This window comes from Panthera leo, chromosome D4 (genome assembly GCF_018350215.1).
Source record: "Panthera leo isolate Ple1 chromosome D4, P.leo_Ple1_pat1.1, whole genome shotgun sequence".
Lineage (NCBI taxonomy): Eukaryota > Metazoa > Chordata > Mammalia > Carnivora > Felidae > Panthera > Panthera leo.
The window spans coordinates 6666652-6690246 of record NC_056691.1 but is presented as its reverse complement, the minus strand read 5'-3'; the positions used below and the strand labels follow the sequence as shown (position 1 = coordinate 6690246).

The 23595-nt window shown below is 35.7% G+C and overlaps 1 protein-coding gene and 1 non-coding gene across 6 annotated transcripts in view; one reads left to right on the top strand and one right to left on the bottom strand.

Annotated features, from left to right (window-relative positions):
* JAK2 (Janus kinase 2) overlaps positions 1–23595 on the top strand; it is a 117448-nt gene that overhangs the window by 15511 nt on the left and 78342 nt on the right. The gene's annotated exons all lie outside the window — the stretch shown is intronic.
* On the bottom strand, positions 404–511 carry LOC122205775. Its single transcript, XR_006196262.1, has one exon. It is a non-coding gene; the product is annotated as a U6 spliceosomal RNA (small nuclear RNA).

Sequence of the window (23595 nt, the reverse complement as noted above, 5' to 3'; positions counted from 1 at the left end):
TTTATGACATTCATGTATCTGTGTGTTCATATATATAGCTCTAGTTCATTCATTAAAATTGATGTATAATATTCTCATTATGAAGATTCTCCAATTTATATACTGGTTTTTTTCTACTGATGAACATTTAGATTATTTGTTTTATTTTATTATTTTATTTTATTAAGTTTCATTTTAATTCCAGTATAGTTAACATACGATGTTATATTGGTTTCAGATGTACAATATAGTGATTCAACAATTCTGTCCCTTACTCAGTGCTCATCATGTTAAGTATATTCTCAATCCCCTTCACCTATTTCACCCATCCCCCCACCCACCTCCCCCTCTGGGAATAATCAGTGTGTTCTCTATGGTTAAGAGTCTGTTTCTTGGTTTGTCTCTCTCTCTCTCTTCTTTTCCCCAAAATATGGAGTGCTTCACAGATTTGTATGTCATGCTTGCACAGGGGCCATGCTAATCTTCTCTGTAGTGTTCTAATTTTAGTATCTGTGCTGTCAAAGGGAAGCACTGTTTGTGGTTTTTTTGTTCTTACAAATAATGCTGCTATGAACATGATGCAGTACTACATTCATTTCTCTAGGGTTATAACTAGAAATGGAATTTCTGTTTTGTAGAATAGTTATATCTTCAGATTGATTGAATGTAGCCTAATTGCTCTCTAAAACCAGGTGTTTGAAGGGTCCTTCTGCTCTATATCTTCTCCTTCACACTTGGTATCTTCGGACTCCTTAATTTGGCAACCGGATGGGTATAATTCGATATCCCACCTTAATTTGCATTTACTTAATTACAGGTGAGATCTACCGTCTTCTCCTGTGTTTATTGGTCTATTCATGTCTTTCATTTTTTTTTTTCATTAGGGTTTCTTTTGTTTATTGATTTGTATTTTGTAGTTACCTTAGTTTATAGTTTGGCTTCTGATCAACAAGGGTTAGTACCATTTGGCACCTGTCAATTTGACAAAAATGTCCTTTTTTGGTTAACTTTTCTGTATGGTTTTGTGTCTCTTCTAAGCACTGTATACCTTGATTAAAAAAAGAAAATCCAGTCTGACGTTCTTTGTCTTCTAGAAAGTGGTTTTAATTGGCTAATTTACATTTATTGTACTTGTTGACATTTGGACTTAAAAATTTTTTGTTACCTTATTTTGCTTTTAATTTTCTTTACTTTTTTCCTTCTTTTCTGCCTTCTTATAGATTTAAAGATCTTATAAGTCTTTTCTTTTAATGGCTAACTTAAACATTTTTGACATAAATACTTAAATATTCACTTTATAAAAAAGCACAAAGTTATTTAGTATACTTCTTCTACAAAACAGGCAAGGAGGAACCAAACACCCTCTGTCATCTTACTCTCAGCTAAAATTTCAGTTTCACATGTTTCTTTTTTCAGTTTTTCATTTTTAAAAACCTGCCAGTACCTAATACTGCTTGTACTATATTGAGAGATCAGAATTTTTTTTTTTAACGTTTATTTATTTTTGAGACAGAGAGAGCCAGAGCATGAATGGGGGAGGGTCAGAGAGAGGGAGACACAGAATCTGAAACAGGCTCCAGGCTCTGAGCTGTCAGCACAGAGCCCGATGCGGGGCTCGAGCTCACGGGCCGTGAGATCATGACCTGAGCCGAAGTCGGCCGCCCAACCGACTGAGCCACCCAGGCGCCCCGAGATCAGAATCTTTAAAAGAAAAAAATCTGTAATAAATTTTATGAACAACCTTTGCTTTCAAGTGTACATGAGAGATGAATTGTAAAATACAAAACAAAATCTGGGATTTCATTTCCTGAAACTTTCTGATTGAATAACCTGAAAACACTCTTATTAAGAAATGCTAGATTTGCAACTATGTGAATGGAACTAGAGGTTATTATGCTAAGTGAAATTAGTCAGAGAAAGACAAATATCATATGACCTCACTCATATGAGGACTGTAAGAGACAAAACAGGTGAACCTAAGGGAAGGGAAACAAAAATAATATAAAAACACGGTGGGGGACAAAACAGAAGAGATTCATAAATATGGAGAACAAACTGAGGGTTATGGGAGGGTTTGTGGGAGGGGGGATGAGCTAAGTGGGTAAGGGGCACTAAGGAATCTACTCCTGAAATCATTGTTGTACTATATGCTACCTAATTTGGATGTATATTAAAAAAACAAAATAAAATTATATAAAAAAAAAATGCTAGATGAAATATAGCAAACATCCTTTAAAAAAAGCTTTTTCCTTGGGGAGAATTTTGAACATACAAAAGTAGACATAATGGTGGAATGAACTCTTACATACTAATCACTCAGCTTCAATAGCCCTTATTACTTGAGCCATTTCTGTGCCATCTGCTTTCTCTATCACGGTGTTATTTTAAAGCACATTGTAGACACCATATCATTTCTTCCATTATTTCAGTATTCACCTCTACAATATAAGAACGCTTTTTTAAATTAAAAAATTACAATACCTGGGGGCATCTGGGTGCCTCAGTCGGTTAAGCATTCCGACTTTGGCTCAGGTCGTGATCTTATAGTTCACGAGTTCGAGCCCCACACTAGACTCTGCACTGACAGTGCAGAGCTAGCTTGGATCCTCTGTTTCCCTCTCTGCCAGTGCCCTGCCCTCTCTCTCTGTCTCTCTCTCTCACACACATTCTCTCTCTCTCTCTCTCAAAAATAAATTAAAAAAGCTTTACAAATAAAAAATTACAATTCCTTAATATCTTAAAATATTCAGCAAGCAATCAAATTTCTAATTGTCTGATATATCATAAATGGCTTTTTAAAATGGCATTGGGTATTTTTTTAAACTAGGATCCAAATAAGGTCCACACATTGTGACTTTATAGTCTCAATCTATATTTCTCCTACATCTCTTCTCTTTTTTATTTTTAACTACACTAGTTATAATTTCCCACAATGTAGATTTTGCTGATAACCTTTTCATGGTATAGTGTACTGTGGTCCCCTGTTCTCTGCATTTCCTATAAATTCGTATTTTATAGACTTGATTGTATTCAAAATTTTCATACTGCCAGAAAATATTTTCTTACATGTTCTTACATGTTCTTGTTTTATTAATTCTACTTTTTCAGTTGACTGCCTTCCAGTCCTTTTTATAGGATCCTTCCAAATTTCCCTTTCCCTTGTAAATTGGGTTTTCTATAGCATGTTTCCTTCTATTCTTTACCTTCATTGAATGTTGTCTTTCCTAAAGGTATTACATCACATCTACCCTAGGGTCTAGAGGAAGTATTTACATTGCTACTTCCATAGCTCTTTATTATCCTGATACAAAAAACAAAAATCTTATCCTCTGAGATTAATATGATACAGCTTATATCCTCAGTCCCTCCAGTTATCCTTTGCTGCTCTTTTCTTGCCTATTCCTGTGTTACTGAGAATTTTTTTTTTTTTTTAAATTTTTTTTTTCAACGTTTTTTATTTATTTTTGGGACAGAGAGAGACAGAGCATGAACGGGGGAGGGGCAGAGAGAGAGGGAGACACAGAATCGGAAACAGGCTCCAGGCTCCGAGCCATCAGCCCAGAGCCTGACGCGGGGCTCGAACTCACAGACCGGGAGATCGTGACCTGGCTGAAGTCGGACGCTTAACCGACTGCGCCACCCAGGCGCCCCGAGAATTTTTGACATCTAACTTGGTTTTCCTTTATATTCCTTTTTCTGACATTTTCATGAGGTTATATTATTATCCAGGTGAAGAACTCACCTAAAGACATGTTAAGGTTTCTTTGTATATATTTGACTCTGCAGTGTCATCCACGTTTTATAGCAGTACTGCATTCTCATGACGTCATTCGAATTAAGCCTTGTTATTATCTCAGATTGGTAAACTGTTAATGTTACCAATCTCTGCTCGTATTCTCCGGTATTTTTAGATCTTTTATATTGCATACCTGTGCTCTTGATCCTGTCCCTGTCCATCCTAGGGCTAACACCTTGCTTCTTTGTTTTCCCTTTCTTTCTTTGGTATTATCACTGTTTGCCCCCTCTGGTAGCTTAAGAATTATGCTTTAGCTTATTATGATTATGATTATGATTATGATTTGTTCTCTTCTGCTCTTTGACCATTAGCAGGTACCCTTTCTCTTTTCTGCTCTTCACTCTTTTTTTTTTTTTTTTTTTTTAACATTTATTTATTATTGAGAGACAGAGAGACAGAGCATGAGCAGGGGAGGGGCAGAGAGAGGAGGAGACACAGAATCTGAAACAGGCTCCAGGCTCTGAGCTGTCAGCACAGAGCCCAATGCAGGTCTCGAACTCACAAACCGCGAGATCATGACCTGAGCCGAAGTCGGACGCTCAACCGACTGAACCACCCAAGGGCCCCAGCTCTTCACTCTTAAAAATAGCCATGCCACCTTGATTTCCTTATTTCCTAATTATTCTCTTAATTTTTTCCCCAGATATTTCATATACATTGGTTTAAAAATCAGATCACACAGAAGAGCTTAAAATGCAAAAACAGTTACAATGAGAAGTTTTATTCTTCTGACTTCAGTCCTTTTCTCCCAGAGAAAGTTAGCTTTGACTGTTAACTTTTTGTAGTTCAATCTCTGTTTCACCTATACCACTGTTTCCTTCCCCTTCTCCTCATATTTATTCATTTCGCTGTATTTGATGTCTTTGTAACTTGAGGTAGTATATTATAACTTTATTTCTTGTTCCAGAAACCATAGACAATATTTGTTGATTTCTTACTTTCTAGGATTAATGTACCTTTACCAAGATTCTCTTTAGCTACCTCTTGCTTTCACTTCTCAGCGTTAAGCATTTGTATTTTTATGTCAAAATGAACATTTACATTGAGTCTAGTAACGTTAATGGGCACTTTAGTTCTTTGTAGGCAATTCCAAATTTGCAAAACAGTAACAGTGTTATATTGAGGATTATTTGTTGTAGAGCCAGGAGCATACTGTAATTTCATTCCCATTCTTGTCAAGTTTTCTTCCATTGGAATTACCTTTTTTTCCCTTTTTTTTCACTGTTATTTTCCTTTATTATATCTTCTGTGGGGGTGTTGTGTTGTGTTGTTTTGTATTGTTTGTTTTTAAGTGCTTCATGGCAAGCAGTCTGATACCACTTTTTTCTGAAGTCTTCCTTCCAGAGTCCTCTCGCTGGGCTGAGTGCGCTTCAGGCCTGCTGCCCAGCTGTCTGTCATCATGTGACTTAACTACTTCTTTCCAGGGTTGGATCTATTTTCTGGACCTGTTGTCATCTTTTTGATTTACTCCTTTGGTTTGGTTGGTATATCTTAAGAAAGTAACTTCTGAAATGCTGCCTTTGAGGTAAACTTTGAATATTCGGATGTTTGAAAATTACTTTATTCTGCTGGGTAAGAATTCTAAGTTGAACACCATGCATGAGATTAGAAGATTCAAAATAATAGTATAGAATGAAAGGAAAAGCCATCTTTACCCTTCACATCCTTTATCTATGCTAGTCTTTTGCTAATTTCTTAATTGCTAAATTCAGTGGATTTTTTTCCCTTCTATCTTATTTAACCTCTTCACAATATTTGATAATTCAACTTGTGATACTCTTTTTCTTTCTTTTTTTAAAAGGAACTCTATTTTTATTAAAATTTATACAGAAAAGCACAATAATCAGAAGTATACATATGGCACAAAGTGAACACTTCCAGCTTTTCTCCTACTTCTCGACTATTTCAAGAATCTGCTATATTCTTCTTTATGTTCTCCCATTTCTGACAGTTATAAATAATTCTTAAATGTTTGGGTTTAAGAATTTGATATCCAACCCTCTTTTTATCTTATATATCTTACATCTGGGCAGCATGTATACTTTATGCCTAATGACTTTGGAATCTCTAACAAAAGCACATAATGTTTTTCTTAGCCTTTGGAAATCTAGCTGCCTATGTGATATCTCAGTCTGGGTGTCTTATTGGTAACTGAGATTCATTATGTGCCAAACTGAATTCATCATTCCTCCACAGCTATTTTTCTTCCATATGTCCTACTCTGTGAATTCTAAGACTGGACACCCCGCCTCCCAAACCCCAAACCAAGAAATTATTCTTAATTCCTCATATATGAAGCTGATTACTGCGAATCTTCCTTTTAATTGTCTTATAGGTGCTTCATATTCCAAACATCTAAAATCCACTTTCCTGGGGTGCCTGGGTGGCTCAGTCAGTTGAATGTCTAACTTCAGCTCAGGGCATGGTCTCATGGTTCGTGGGCTGCAGCCCCGCGTCAAGCTCTGCACTGACAGCTCAGAGCCTGGAGCCTGCTTGGGATTCTGTGTCTCCCTCTCTTTCTCTGCTGCCCCCTGCTTGTGTGCTCACACGCTCGTTCTCTCTCTCTTTCGCTCTCTCTCAAAAATAAAATTAAAAAAAATCCTCTTTCCTTTCAAACTTACTTTTGTTATCTATCTTGGTGCGTAGCATTACTTTTTTCATACCTAGTTGCTTAGTTGGAAATCTCAAATTCAGGTTGATTCCTCCCTTTCTCTGAATGTCCAGTTGGTAATTAAGGTAGGTTTATGTGGTAAACCTATGTGGTACACAGTCCTGTCCTTTTCCCCCCGTGTATTCGAATATTACAGTTCCTGCAACACTTTATGTATTGTTTTATATCTGTCCACATTATTTCCTTTCCCTTCAGATGAAGAGCTTTTTTTTTTTTTTTTTTTTTTTTTTTTTTAACATTTATTCATTTTTGAGACAGAGAGAGACAGAGCATGAACGGGGGAAGGTCAGAGAGAGAGGGAGACACAGAATCCGAAACAGGCTCCAGGCTCTGAGCTGTCAGCACAGAGCCCGACGCGGGGCTCGAACTCACAGACCGCGAGATCGTGACCTGAGCCGAAGTCGGATGTTCAACCGACCGAGCCACCCAGGCGCCCCAGATGAAGAGCTTTTAAGGCAAAGGATTGTCTCTTTCTTTTGGAAAATGTTGAATGTGTAAATGAGTATTAAGTAAGTTGCGATAAAGTCAGGTGATACAATAATACGTAAACAGAAAAGTGATGGAATACATTTAGACTAGAAAATTTGACATGAGCGAGCAAGTTTAAAAATTCCAGAATTTCTCTTAAGTTAACAAATCTAATACATACCTGTTTTATCTACATTTTGGCTGAATTACTCCTAAAATACCTTTGTAAAGAGAAGGGAAATATATAAGTAAGTGCAGTATAATGACATTTTATCTTCTTTTATTAAGGATTCATAAAGTAGAATTTTATATTTTACTGTATCACCAGGAAATTTCTATGACAGTTATAGATTACTGTGGTATACTTTCCAAAATCGGCTTCATTCTGTGAACATTGGTTTTAAGTTTTAAGTGATTTTTTCTACTTTTAATTCTTTATAATTAATAGCGAATAATGGAAACCAACATACACTTAAAGGAAATATAGCTAACTTCCAACAGATTAATTAAAATATATTCCAGATATTAGCAGTTAGCAATCAGTATGAAAATGTTTTATGAAATGTATATCAAAGTGGTTTTAAGGTTAGCCTAGAGGCTAATTAAGACATTTTTAGGGGCACCTGGCTGGCTCAGTCAGTAGGGCATACAACTCTCGATCTCAGGGTTGTGAGTTCAAGCCCCACATTGGGCATGGAGCCTACTTTAAAAAAAATTATTTTTTAAATAATATATCAAAGAAAAATCCTACTTAATGAAAGAGGTGATAGAAGCAAAAACTAAGGGAAATAATACTGACACCAAAACGTGGGTTTTTAGAAAAAGGCCCTCTTATTTTAGATGGAAGTGTATAGTAAAGCCAATTTCTTAAACTGACAAATAACTTAAAAGTAGATGAGACTAAAAAATAATTGATACTTCTTGCTGTTCCCTTTTTAGCTGTCTTTCCTCAAATGTTAGTTTAGCCTTTGAGGAATGTAGGGAAACAGAAGAGTAGGTACATTATGCCTGAAGCATCCTCCTACTGTAGTTCTTGGCCAACATTTCTTTGTCATTACCATAGGAAATTCTGTCTGATAAAAAATATCCAAGCCCTTTTTTAAACAATAGTTGCTGATAAGTAGATCCAAATTTTTACTAACTGATGATTTCTGTTGAAGACATGATGTTCCCAATACCATTGACAAGAAGCTCAAATTGGACTTTCTCTGCCCTTGTGCAATTCACGTTATGTAACTTTTCTTGGCTGTCGCTATACTTGGATGTTTGATTATGGTTGAGGGAGGTATTGCATTAGATATAATTGGCCAAATGTGAACTTTAAAAGTATGTTTGGGTAGCCAGATATCTGGTAGAAACTGATCAAACTAAAGTAGGAATGAGAAGAGGTAAAGACAACAAAACTTTGTTTTGATGCTAACAGCTATCTGGGGGAATTGTTTTACATTTTCTATGTTTCTTCTAAGAATAGATGTACTTTTTAAAAAACAGTTTTATTGAGATGTAATTCACATACTGTACATTTTGCCCCTAACCATACATTTTTGCTTTAAATTGAAGAAGCAAAACTAGAATCTGTGTGAATGGGAATAGTGAGAAATTGTATTTAGATATCATTCTCAACTGCATTCCTGGGATTGACCCCTCTTGGTCTTGATTTTCTGACTTTTTTATGTGTTACTGGTTCCATGTTCTATTGTTTTGCTATGTTCTTGAGAAACATTTGCCTTTTGTGATACTCACATTTAGTTTTGACATCAGAGTAATGATTATAAAATAAAATAATTTGGGAAGTATTTCCTGCTTCTCTGTTTTTGGTAAGAGTTTGTATAGAATTGGTATTATTTTGTCCGTAAATTTTGGCAGACTTTACCAGTGAAGTGATTTGGCCTGGCGTTTTCTTTGTGGATAGATGTTTAATGAAAAATTTGATTTATTGAACAGATATATGTATGATACAATTCATGTTTTCTGTTTCTTCCTATATCAGTTTTGTTAAAATTACTGGTATAAATCATTGTAATCCCTTTTCCACTTAGTATCTATAAGATCTGTAGTGATATCCGGCTTTTATTCCTGCTATTGATAATTTGTGTGTTTTTTTTCCCTTTCATTATTGATCATTCTACTTAGAGATATAAATCTTATTAATCTTTTTCTAAAACTAACTTTTGGTTTTATTGATTTGCTCTGTTTTCTCTGCTCTTCATTACTACTTTCTTCTCTTTTCTCTGGTTTCTTTTTCTAGCTACTTAGGAAGATCATTGATGCCAGATCATCTTTCTTAACATAAGTACTTAAAATACACATTTCCCTTTAAACATCACATTAGCTGTATTTCAAAAATTTTATTTTTTAACAGTTTTTCTTCTTTTATTTTTTTTTTACTATGTAATAACATTTTTATTTATTTCTCCAATAGCCAAGAAATAAAGTATAAAATTGTTTTCTCCATTTTCTTTGGAGAAATTATTGAGAAATTTCAATTATTATTTTAATGTTTATTTTTACTTTTGAAAGAGAGAGAGAGAGAGAGTGAGTGAGCCTGGGGAAGGGGCAGAGGCAGAGGGAGACACAGAATCCGACACAGGCTCTGAGCTCTGAGCTGTCAGCACAGAGCCTGATGCAGGGTTTGAACTCTTGAACTGTGAGATCATGACCTGAGCTGGTTCTTTGAAAAGATCAACAAAATTGGTAAGCCTGTAGCCAGAAATCATCAAAAGAGAGAGAGAGAGAGAGAGAGAGAGAGAGAGAGAACCTGAATAAACAGTATTAGTAATGAAAGAGGAGATATAACAGTCAACACCACAGAAATACAAAGAATTGTAACACAATATCAATATTATGAAAACTGAATATTATGAAAACCTGTCTATGCCAATAAATTGGACAATCTAGAAAAAATGGATAAATTCCTAGAAACCTATAACCTACCAAAACTGAAGCAGGAAGAAATAGAAAATTTCAACAGACCAGTTACCAGCAATGAAATTGAATCAGTAATCAAAAAACTTCCCGAAACAAAAGTCTAGGAGCAGATTTCTTCACAGGTGAATTCTGTCAAACTTTTTGGGTTAATACCTATTGTTCTCAGGCTATTCCCCCAAAAAAAAGAAGAGGAAGGAAAACGTCATTGAGGCCATTGTCACCCTGATACCAAGACCAGAAAAAGACATCCCCAAAAAAGAGAGCTACAGGCCAATATCTTTCATGAATATAGATGTAAAAATCCTTAACAAAATTTTAGGAAACCGAATCCAACAATACTTTGGAAAAATCATACACCATGGCCAAGTGGGATTTATTCCTGGAATGTAAGGGTGGCAAAATATTTACAGAACAACCAATGTGATATATTACATTAGTAAGAGAAAGGATAAAATCCATAAGATCCCTTCAGTAGACACAGAGAAAGCATTTGACAAAATACAATATCCATTCATGATAAAAATTCTCTGCAAAGTAGGTCTAGAGGGAATATACCTCAACATAATAAAGGCTTTTATGAAAAACACACAGCCACCTCAGTGGTGAAAAACTGAGAGTTTTCCCTCTAAGGTCAAGAACAAGACAAGGATATACACTCTCACCATTTTTATTCAACATAGTACTGGAAGTCCTAGCCACAGCAGTCAGACAACATAAAGAAGTAAAAGGCATCCAAATTGCTCAGGAAGAATCAAAACTCTAACTCTTGGCAGATGACATGCTACTATGTATAGAAAACCCTAAAAATGCCACCAAAAACTGCTAGAACTGATAACTAAATTCAGTAAAGTCACAGGATGTAAAAACAATGGACAGAAATCTGCTGTGTTCCTATATGCTAATAATGAAGCAGCAGTAGCTAAAATTAAGAAAACATTCCATTTATAGATGCACCAAAAAATAAGAAAATACCTAAGAATAAACCTAACCAAAGAGGTAAAAGATCTGTACTATGAAACTGTAAAACACTGATGAAAGAAATTGAAGATGATGCAAAGAGGTGGGAAGACATTCCATGCTCATGGGTTGGAAGAACAAATATTGTTAAAATGTCCATACTTCCCAAAGCAATATATAGATTTAATGCAACCCCTATCAAAATACCAACAGCATTTTTCAAAGAACTCAAATAAACAATTCTTAAATTTCTTTGGAACCACAGAAGACCTTGCATAGACAAAGCAATCTTGAAAAAAAAGAACAAAACTGGTGGCATCCTTCTCCCAGATTTCAAGGTATACTATGAAGCTGTAGTAATGAAAACATGGTGCTGGTATAAAGATAGACATATAGATCAATCGAATAGAACAGGAAACCCAAAAATAAACCCACAATTATATGGTTAATCTTTGACAGAGAAGGAAAGAATATACAATGAGAAAAAGACAGTGTCTTCAACAAATGGTGTTGGGAAAACTGGCCAGCTACATGGAAAAGACTGAAGCAGACCACTTTCACCATATACAAAAATAAACTCAAAATGGATTAAAGATCGAAATGTGAGACCTGAAACCATGCAGATCCTTGAAGAGAGCGCAGGCAGTAATTTCTCCAGCATCAGCTGTAGCAATATTTTTCTATATATGTCTCCTGAGGCAAGGGAAAGAAAAGCAAAGATAAACGGTTGGGACTACATAAAAAAAAAAAAAAAAAAAAAAAAAGCTTCTGTACAGCAAATGAAACGATCAATAAAACTATAAAGCAACCTACTGAATGGGAGAAGATATTTGCAAATGACCTATCTGATAAAGGGTTAGTATCCAAACTATGTAAAGAACCTATACAATTCAACACCCAAAAAACCAAATAACCCAATTCAAAAATGGGAAGAAGACATGGGACCACCTGCGTTGCTCAGTCAGTTAAGTGTCTGACTCTTGATTTCGTCCCAGGTCACATGGTTCAAGAAGTCAGCCCTGAGTTGGGCTTTGCGCTGACAGCTTGGACGGAGCCTGCTTGGGATTCTCTCTCTCCCTCTCTCTTTGCCCCTCCCCTGCTTGTGCTCTCTCTCTCTGTCTCTCTCAAAATAAATAAACGTTAAAAAAATGGGAAGAAGACATGCAGATGGCCAACAGACCCATGAAAAGATGTTCAACATTACCTGTCATCAGGGAAAATGCAAATCAAAACTACAATGAGATACCACCTCACCTATTGGAATGGCTAAAATCAAAAACAGAAGAAACAACAAGTGTTGGCAGGGGTGTGGAGAAAAAGCAACCCTCATGTACTGTTGGTGGGAATGCAAACTAGTATAGCCACTGTTTTCCATAGTGGCTGTACCAATTTATTCCCACCAGCTGTGTACCGGGGGTTCACTTTCTCCACATTTTTAACACCACTCATTTTTTTTTTTTTTTGTCTTTTTGATAATAGTCTGACAGATGTGAGGTAATCTCTCATTGTGGTTTTTATTTTTAATGTTTATTTATTTTAGAGAGTGAGCGAGCACATGTGTGCGTGAGTGGGGGAGGGACAGAAAGAGAGGGAAACGAGAATCCCAAGAAGGCTCCATGCTTCCACTGCAGATCTTGATATGGGGCTGGAACTCACAAACTGTGAGATTATGACCTGAGCTGAATTCAAGAGTTGGATGCTTAACCGACTGAGCCACCCAGGTGCTCCTCTTATTGTGGTTTTGATTTGCATTTCCTTAATAATTAGTGATGTTGAATGTCTTTTCATGGTCATATTGGCTGTCTCTATGTCTTCTGTGGCAAAATGTCTATTCAAAGTCATATAGCTTACATCCTCTGTTTTCTTCTAGGAGTTCTATTATTTCAGGTCTTAAATTCAAGTTATTAACCCATTTTGAATTTATTTTTGTGTATGGTGTAAGATAGTGGTCTAGTTTAATATTTTTGCATTTAGCTGACCAGTTTTCCCAACACAATTTATTGGAGAAACTCTCCATTATGTATTCTTGCCTCCTTTGTCATAGGCTAATTGACTATATATGTGTGGGTTTGTTTCTGGGCTGTCTTTTCTATTACATTGGTCTATGTGTCTGTTTTCATGCCAGTACCATATTCTCCTTTGATTACTAAAGCTTTGTAGTATAGTGTGAAATCTGCTTTATTCCAGCTTTATGGAGTGATACCTTCAGCTTTATTCTCCTTAAAATTTCTTTGGTTATTTGGGGTCTTTATTCTTCCATATAAATTTTAGTATTCTTTGTCCTAGTTCTGTGAAAAAGCCTTTGGTATTTTATTGTATTTTATTGTATTTTATTGTATTTTATTGTATTTTATTGTATTTTATTGTATTTTATTTTATTTACTTACTTATTTACTTATTTACTTAGTTAGTTAGTTATTTAGTTAGTTAGTAGGCTCCATGTCCAGTGTGGAGCCCAACACAGGGCTTGAACTCTCAAGACCTGAGCTGGTATCAAGGTCAGGTGCTTAACTGACTGAGCCATCCAGGCGCCCCTGCCTTTGGTATTTTGGTGAAGATTGCATTGAATCTATAGATTCCTTTGGCTAATATGTGTATTTTCACATTACTAATTCTTCCAATTTATGAGCATGATGTATCTTTCTATTTACTTATGTTGTCTTCAGTTTCTTTCATCAGTGTTGTATACTTCTCAAGAACATAACTCTTACAAATTCAGGCTTTTCAAATGTAATCTCTTGTAATTTAAAGTTTATTTCTTTTTGAGAGAGAGAGAGAGAGAGAGAGAGAGAGAGAGAGAGAGAGAATGAGTGGGGGAGTGGCAGAGAGAGGAGGAGAGAAAATTCCAAGCAGACTCTGTGCTGTCAGTGCAGAACCCAATGCGAAGCTCGAACTCACAAACCGGGAGATCATGACCTGAGCTGAAATCAAGAGTTGGACGCTTAACTGACTGAGTCACCCATGCCCCTGGATCTTCAATATTCTTATTTTTTTCACCTGTTTTACTTCTGTTAATTCCTGACAGAGCAGTATTAAAATTTCTAGCTATTAGAGTTGTTTTGCCTATTTCTTTCTTTACTTTTTTGCTTCATGTGACTTGAAACTATTATTACATGCATATGAGAAGTCTAATATATACATCTATTTATTGTAGTTTTTTTTTTTGATGTCCTGTTTTAAAAGCTGTCATGAAGATATTTTTTTCTGGACTATTATATGACCTTTTACTTATTGGTCGGTTATCTATCTCCAATTAACATTTTTGGGTATTGGTTTAAGTTGGAGGTCAAGATTGCTTTTTCTTCTTGCCACTTAATAGCCATTGACTGACATACTTTTACTGAAAAGACTGACATTTCCACCAAAATGCAGTTGACCATATTTGTTTTCAGTTAGGTTATCTTATGTGAGGATATTTTCTCAGCTCTATTTGTTCCTTTGGTCTATTTTTCTATATTTTTTTAAAATATGAAATTTATTGTCAAACTGGTTTCCATACAACACCCAGTGCTCATCCCAACAGGTGCCCTCCTCAATGCCCATCACCCACCCTCCCCTCCCTCCCACCCCCCATCAACCCTCAGTTTATTCTCAGTTTTTAAGAGAGACTCTTATTTTTCTGTATTTATGCCAATACCAACTTGACTTAATTATACTAACTTCACAGTAAATCTTGATGTCTGGTAATGTAAATCCTTCCAGTTGGCTCTTCTAGATTGTTTTGACTCTTGTAATCCTTTGTTTTTCATGCAGATATTAACTTGTAAATTCCCATAACATAAGCTGCTAGGATTTTAATTGGGACTGTGTTGACTCTATATATCAATTTGGAGAAGAGTTGCTACCTGAGCAATATTGAGTTTTCCTATAGTCTTTTTTTTTTTTTTTTTAAGTTTATTTGTTTTGAGAGATAAAGTGCAAGTGAGGGAGGGGCAGAGAGAGCGAGAATGCCAAGCAGGCTCCACACCGGCAGTGTGGAGCCCGATGGGAGGCTCAAGCTCTGAACTGGGAAATCATGACCTGAGCCAAAGTCAGACACTTAACCTACTGAGCCATCCAAGCACCCCCAGTTTTTCTATACTCTTATATCTGTATGTTCTATTCTTCCATTATTTAACTGGCCTTTATTTTTTCTAGCAGTGTTTTATAGTTTTTATTAGAGTTCTTACAGATATTTTAGTAGATTTATTCCTAAACACTTGACTCTTTGTTACTATTGTTAATGATACTGTTTTTAATCATGTTCATTTTTAAATTTGTTTCTGGTATATGAAAATCAATTAAATTTTGTATATTGATTTTGTATGCACTATCCTTTCTAACTTCATTTAGTAATTGTTATATTCTTTAAATTTTTCTGCATACATAGTCATATCATCTGTGAATATATCAGTTTTACTTCCTCCTTTGTAATCATTATACCTTTTATTTCCTTTTCTTGCTTTATTGTGCTGGCCAGGAACTCCACTCAAATGTTGAGTGATGGGCAACCTGACACTTGATTTCAGCTCAGGTTGATCCCAGGGTTGTGGAATTGAGCCCCAAGTTGGGCTCTGTGCTAAGTGTGGAGCCTGCTTGAGATTCTCTCTCTCCCTCCCTCTGCCACTCTCTGCCATTTATGTGCGTGCTCGCTCTCTAAAAAAAAAAATTTTTTAGGGGTGCCTAGGTGGCTCAGTCACTTGAGTGTTTCACTGTTGGTTTTGGCTCCAGTTGTGATCCTGTGGTCGTGGGATTGAGCCCCACAACAGGCTCTGTGCTGAGCATGGAGCCTGCTTAAGATTCTCTCTCTCTTCCTTTGCCCCTCTCTCCCGCTTGTGCTCTCTCTCTCTCCAAAAAATAAAATAAAATAAAATGAAGATAAAATAAAATATTGAGTGGAAGTCATGATTTTAGACATGCTAATTAAGTTTTTGAATTCAAGAAGCATGAGATCAATATTTAACCATTAAGTATTTTAAGTTCTTTTATAGTTATTTTTTATAAGAATGAGGAAGTTTGCTTTTATAGCTAGTTAACTGAGAGTGTCTAATCACAAACCATTGTTGAACATTATGAGTTAGTTTCTACACTTATCGAAATGATCATATGTTACTTTCTCATGTATTCTAATAATATGATAAATTCTGTTGATTGATATTTTAATGTTAAAATAGCTTTGCTTTTTTGGGGTACACTAACCCGGTTAAGATTTGTTAGTCTCTAAAATATTATTAAATTTAATTTGCTAGTATTTTGTTCATTATTTTTTTCATATATGTTTGTAGGAGATATTTACATATAATTTTCTTTCCTTGTCACAACTTTATTACATTTTGGTATTATGTTCATACTGTACTCTTAAAATATGTGGAAAATTGTTTTGTAATTTCTATTTACTGATATAGTTTGTGTAAGCTCTTTTTTTATTCTTCCGATGTCTGGAAAAATTCACCAAGAAAGTCAATAGGCAATGAATTTTCTTTGTGGAAAAGTTTTAAGTTAAATATTCAATTTACTTAATAAATGTTAAAAGTTTGAAATTATATCTTTCTTCCTTTTTCAGTGTTTTTTCCTTCCTTTGTCCATTTTAATAAAGTTGTGTGTTTGAGGAAACCTTTTTTCAAATATTTCAAGCTTATTGGAGGATGTTCCTATATTGACATATATTTTTAGGGACACCTGGGTGGCTCAGTCGATTAAGCATCTGACTCTTGATTTTGGCTCAGGTCATGATGTCACGGTTCATGGGTTCAAGTTACCTTCCTTAACTTCTCTCTACCTTGGTTTCCCCTACTGGCAACCATTGATAGTAATAATGTCAATCTCAGGGTTTCTGGGTGGTTCAGTCAGTTAAGCGTTTGACTCTTTGATTTCGGTTCAGGTCATGATCTTACTATGGTTTGTGAGTTGGAGTCCCGCACTGGGTTCTGAGCTGACAGTGTGGAGCCTGCTTGGGATTCTGTCTCCCTCTCTCTGTACCCCTCCCCTGCTTGTTCTCCATCTCTCTCTCAAAATAAATAAAAATAAATTTAAAAAGCCTATATTTTTTGGGGAGCCTGGGTGGCTCAGTCCATTGAGCGTCCGACTCCGGCTCAGGTCATGATCTTGCGGTCTGTGAGTCTGAGCCTCGCGTCGGGCTTTGTGCCAACAGCTCGGAGCCTGGAGCCTGTTTCGGATTCTGTGTCTGCCTCTCTCTCTGACCCTCCCCTGTTCATGCTCTGTCTCTCTCTGTCTCAGAAAAATAAATAAACGTTAAAAAAGTTTAAAAAACATACATTTTTAATATTGTAAGCTCTGCTAATGATGTCTACTTTCCAATTCTTGATATTGGCCCTTTATTTTCTCTCTTTTAAAAAAATCAATCATTTTAGTGTTTTAGCAATTTTATTAATGGCTTTTTTTTAAAAGCCAACTCTTTGTTTTTCTTTTTGTTCCCCCCCACTGATTTCTGCTCTTAAATATTTGTCCTTCTATGGTTCTTAGCTTAATTTGTTGTTCTTTTCCTAATTTCTTGGTATAAAAGCTCATTCTATATTTTGTTTAACCTTCTTTTCTCACATATGAGTTTAAGACTAAATATCCTAGTAAACACTTTTATTGCATTTCTTTCATATTTTTATCATTTTTAAATTAAAGTATTTTTTGATTTCTTCTTTACACCATTTGCTCTTTAAAAGTGTCTTGCTAAATTTCTGAATATGTGGGAATTTTCTAATCATTTTTGTTATTGATTTTTAGTTTAATCCCATTGTGATAAGAGAACATACTGGTTAATAAGTACATGTTGTGGAGGCACGTGGGTGGCTCAGTCACTTAAGTGCCTGACTCTTGATTTCAGCTCAGGTCATGATCTCAGAGTTGAGAGCAAGCTCGGGTTGATGAGATCGAGCCCCATGTCGGGCTCTCTGCTGTCAATAAGATGCTTCCTTGGGATTCTCTCTCTCTTGCTCCCTGTCTCTGCCCCTCTCCTGCTTGCATGCTCTTACTCTCTCTCTTTCAAAATAAATAAAGATTAAAAAGTACATGTCGTGGTACTTTTATAAGTCGTCATAGTTTCCATAATAGATTTTTGATTTGAACACTGTTAGTAAGTTTACATCAGTTCAAATGTAGAGCTTTGTATTTTTTAATATATTTTTTCTTTTTGACTGAAGTTATTAAGGATAACATGAATTTACAGAGTATTGAGTGTTATTGATTATCTTATGTCCTATTTTGCGGTTTAAAGCACTTTATTAATTCTTATTAAACTAAGAGTGTTGTTTCAGAGAATAAAGAGTAGGTAGTGATTAAGGTCGCTTTCACTTTTTTATGTTATCCTCTAATGTTGTTATTTCTTCAGTATTTTTAAGAATTACATAAATTAGGGGCGTCTGGGTGGCTCAGTCAGTTAAGCGTCTGACTTCGGCTCATGGTTCATAAGTTTGAGCCCTGCATCGGGCTCCATGCTGACAGCTCGGAGCCTGGAGCCTGCTTCAGATTCTGTATCTCCCTCTCTCTCTGTCCCTCCCCTGTTTGTGCTCCGTCTCTCTGTCTCTGTCTCTCTCTCTCTCAAAAATAAACATTAAAAAAAAAAGAATTGCATAAATTAATCATAGTATATGCAACGTTAAACCAACATTATGGGTCTTAAATTGATAAAATGGTTGCTTGCTCCATTGTTCATATTTTTAATATATTCCTTTAGTATTTTTTGACACTTGCTTTATGGTAGAACATGTTTGTTTTCAGAAATCTTCCAGGTGCATTTGGAAAGGATGCGTTGTTGGTGTCCTCTTTTGATTGTATTTTTCAGTGAAATATAGGGAGTGGAAAGTCAGAGTTGGAATGGCAGCTTTGGTGGTAGAGGAGTAAGGATAAGGTACGAGGTAGTTAATTAGAAAAGTGGGAGAGTAAATAGATTAAGGAAATAAATAAAGTAATAAATAGTAGATTGTAGGTGCACAGCACTAAAGGCCCGTTTGAATTTAGAGTTTATGAATTTCAAGATAGACCAATCTCAGTGCATGTGTGTTTTCATCAGCTGTATTTATATATATAGGCAGAAGTTCTGAGTATTGAGTCAAATGTTGAACTGGTTTAGAGTTTCCTTACCATCTTTGGTGTTCTGACCCTTTATTTTGACTTCTGTGAGTTAAGCGTTCTTAAAACTAAAGTTTATCTCTTCTCAGAAGATTATTTTAATATGAATGTAGGCATCTCTAACACCAATTAAATTTCTTCTTTTATTCTTAAATGTTTTATTCTGGTCTGTTTTCTTTTTTCTGCCATCTAGAGCTCTTGGAGTTACACTTCCTGGATTGATGCTCCCTGTTTAGTTTTTGCTCCTATTTCTTTCTCTTGATCTAGGAAACTGGGAGTTTGTCTTGACTTTGTCTTCCAAATTATTTGGTCTCCAGTTGTGTTATTCAGTGTTTTCATTGAATTGTCATCTTTTAAAACTTAACTATTTTCATTCTCTTCTCCTTTTTAGTGATCATGTAATGATGCTTTATGTTTTCAAAAATTCTGAATCTCTCTGAGGATACCAAGGAGAATTTTTATTTATTTTATTTTATTTTATTTTATTATTTATTTATTTACTTACTTACTTACTTACAGAGAGCACGTGTGCCTGCAAGCAGGGGGAAGGGCAGAGGGAGGGAGGGGAAGAGAGAGAGAGAGAGAGGGAAAGAATATGCCAAGCAGGCTCCATGCCCAGCCCAGCTTGGAGCCCAATGTGGGCTTGATCTTCCAACCCTGAGATCGTGACCTGAGCTGAACTCAAGAGTTGGACACTTAACTGACTGAGCCACCTAGGCAATCCCCAAGGAGAATTTTTCAAAATATTCTCTTCCCTGTATTTGTTTCTTCTGGTGTTAGTTTTTGCTGTTCATTTTTGTCCTCCTCTTTTATGCTTTCTTCCTATCCCCCTTCACCTCCAGTGTGTGGTCATCCTTGATTATCTTGGCATATTTATTCTTTTTGTATGTGTGTGCAGAAAACTTTAATGCTTATTAATGCCTTCTTCTGTGTGTATTTTAAATAGAATCTATTTATTTCCTACACTTTGTTTTCTTTGTCATCTGTTCCTGTCTACTTTTTGTCTTCCATCAGTTCTTCAAAATTCTTTCTGATTTTGCTGATAGCACTGTTGCTTATTTTTCCAAGCTATCATGAATTTACTCACATAAACTTTTTATTTTACTCCTTTCTGTCCTTTTGGCTATCGTTGTCATATCTTTTGCTTTTACATCTATTACAAGTTTTACCATATGCTATTATCATTATGCTTTTAAACAATTGTTAATTGTCTTTTAAATAATTCAAGAAAGGGAAGAAAAATGGAATGTTATAGTTACCCACATATTTACTGTTTTTGACTTCTTCATTCCTTTCTACAAATCTGAATTTGCATCACTTATCATTTGCCTGTAATCCAGAGGACTGTTTTTTTTAAGCATTTCTTAAAGTTTTTTGTTGTTGTTGTTGTTGTTGTTGATGTGTACTCCCAGTGTCCATTTATCTGAAAATATATTTGTTTAGCTTAAGTTTTAAAGGTTATTTTTGTGGACTATAGAATTTTAGGTTCAACAGCTCCTTTTCCTCCCTAGCAGCATGTTGTCTTCTGGTCTCTATTGTTTCTGATGAGATGTCAGTTGTATGTCTTACTTAGCTCTTCTGTATGTAAGTGGCTACTTTTAAGACTTTTCTCTATGATTTTTGGCAGTTTGACTATGATATGACTATATGGGGATTTTGCTGAATGGAGCTACATGAACGATTTTATTCATGGTTTGATTTTTTCAAATTTAGAAAAAACTTAGCCAGTATTTTTCCAAATATCATCTTCTGTCTTGTTCACATGTGTTAGATTGCTCAATATTGTATAGGTCATATGATTTCTATGTCTTCATGCATTTATCTTTGATTCTTTTGCATGTGTATCATAGTAAACACATTTTAGAAAATCCAACATTTGGGTTTGCTGTCAGTCCCATTTCTATATATTTTATCTCTTGACTCTACATCACATTTTTCTTTATGTTAAATAGATTTCACTTGACTGTTGTCTCTTGTGGATGATATCTTGTACAAACTCTGGGCAGTGTGGATTTTAGTCTTTCTTTGAAGTGTAGGGCTTTGTTCTAGCAGGGACTTTACCTTGATCCTGTGGAGACTTAGTTTTAGGCTTTGTTAGGACTGTCCATTTCAGTTTTGCCCTTATTTCTGATATGTGGTTCTTATTCCTCAAGTGTGGTTTTTCTGGAGGTTCAGTGAAAAGCCTGAAATATTTACCAATTCCTTCTACATCCAAACTCTGATTCTCCAGAATCAGATAGCTATTGAAATCTCTTCCTATATCTTTTAGATTTTTAGTTGTTGCCTCTCCCTGGGCTTTTTGGATTTTCATCCCATGCATGGGAATACAGGAGTGAGCCCCTCAAGATTCTCTTTTTTTCTGGGGTACCTGGGTGGCTCAGTCATTTGAGCATCCAACTTCAGCTCAGGTCATGATCTCACGGTTCATGGGTTTGAGCCCCACGTCGGGCTCTGTGCTGACAACTTGGAGCCTGGAGCCTGCTTCGGATTCTGTGTCTCCCTCTCTCTCTGCCCCTCCTCCCCACCCCCTGTCTCAAGAATAAATAAACATTAAAAAAATTAAAAAAAAAAAAGACTCTTTTTCTTTCCAGGATTTCTGCCTTCAGTTTCTATCTGTTTACCACCTCCAGAGTTTGTTCCCGGATTCTTCCAGCCAGCAAGACTACAGCTTTGTATAATAGCTCTGTCCTTTTCTCCAGCATCTATTGGGTACTACAAAGACTGTGTAGTTTCCTCAGGATAAAAGATGGATCTATGTGGGGGCACCAGGGTGGCCCAGTCAGTTAAGCATCAGACTTGTGATTTTGGCTCAGGTCATGATCTCACAGTTCGTGGGTTTGAGCCCCATGTTGGGCTGCATGCTGTCAGTGTGGGATTCTTTCTCTCCCTCTCTCTGCCTGCCCCCCGATCTCTCTCAAAATAAATAAAATAAACATTAAAAAAAATATATGGGTAAATGAGGACCTCCTTCACTGTTTTTCTTTCTCTCAGGGGTCAGATCCCCTGTAGTTGCTGTATCTGCTTTTGTTTGCTTGGCATTGCCTTCAGTGTTTTTAAGATATTTTTCCTAGACTTTATAATTGTTATCAGTAAAGCATATGGGTTTGTATCAAAAGCATCCAAATCAGAAAGGAAGAAGTAAGTATGTATACACACACACACACACACACACACACACACACACACACACACGAATATTATTCAGCCTTAAAAAAGGAATAAACATTGTTTGCAACAACATGGATGAACCTTAGGGGCAAGTAAAATAAGTCAGAATGACAGATACTGCATGGTACCACTTACATGTGTAATAAAAAAAAAAGTCTAACTCTAAGAAGCAGATAGTAGAAAAGTCTTGCTAAGGACTGGAATTTGGGAGAAATTGGTGAAAGGCTATAGGTTTTTGGTTATAAGATAAGTTTTGAAAATCTAATACAACACATTGACTACAGTTGAGAACATTGTATTGCATAATTGAAATTTTTCTGTATTGTATAATTGAAATTTTCTAAGATAACTTAAAAAAAGTAACTTCATGAGGTGATGGATGTGTTGATTCAGTGATGGGGAGTCATTTCACCGTGTATACAGTGTCAATCATGTTGTATATGCTAAGTATCTCACAGTTTTGTCAATATAGTGGAAAGGTTTTTTTCAAATAAGACTGCAACTTGAAAATTGTTAAGGCCTCACTGAGAGATCTGCTAAAAGATACATTTCAGCAGAAAAAAGTCCAAAAGGAAAGCATAAGGTCCAAAACAATGGTGAGCACAAATTGATGAAATTCTTGCAAATTTGCCCCTTAATGGCTAAGAGTTCATTTTAGATGAATTTCAGTAATTGAGTATAGAAGAGACAGTACTTGAGTATAGTAAGTTACAAGAAAATTTTTAAAAATTCTATATTTTTGAGCAAATTAAAATTGTTTAAATTTGTATATCCAGTTGCTTTTGGACTTCAAAAATCTTGCAGTTTTAACAGTTGCTGGCTTGTTGTTTTGTTGTGTTTTTACTCACCAGAAGTCCTATGATATTTGAAGAACTAAGTATTAACTCTAGTATTTAATGTAATAAAGTCCTTATAGTTATAGATCTAAATTTCACCTTGCACATCCCTTAATCATGTTTCTTTCCTGTAATGTCTGCACTTAGTACAGTGACGTTCAGAAATGCTGTGTGAGTGTGTTTGTCATTATTTTCTCCTTCTCCCTTCACATAGCTCTGCTCATGATTTAAATGAACGTCTATGGGGAAATCTTACAAATATCAATCTCATGTTTTAGCTGCCACCTAGAGTCTGGTGTAATTGTCCTGCTTCCATTTCTAAACAAAAGTGTGTAAAGGAGTAGTCCTTATTCTATTCCTTTGTCCAATGTCCAATGTCAAGAGGCAAAGTCTTCATTTCCTTATATCCATTAATGGTATTATAGATCTTCCAAGTTTGAATTCCTCGCATTGTCTTTTACCCCTGGCTTAAAAATTTTTTTTATTTGAGTGTACTTTGATTCGAGTTGCATTAGTATCAGGTGTACAGAATAGTGAATCAGTAGCATCTCTCTGTGTTATGCTGTGCTCACTGCAACATCATTGACTTCATACCCTGTGCTGTGCCTTTTATTCCTGTGACTTATTCATTCCATGACTGGACTCCTGGCTTCCTCTGGATTCAGTCAGTTACCAGGTTGCATGAAGTCTTACTGTTATATTACCATTCATCATTCAACCATTGCTGTTTC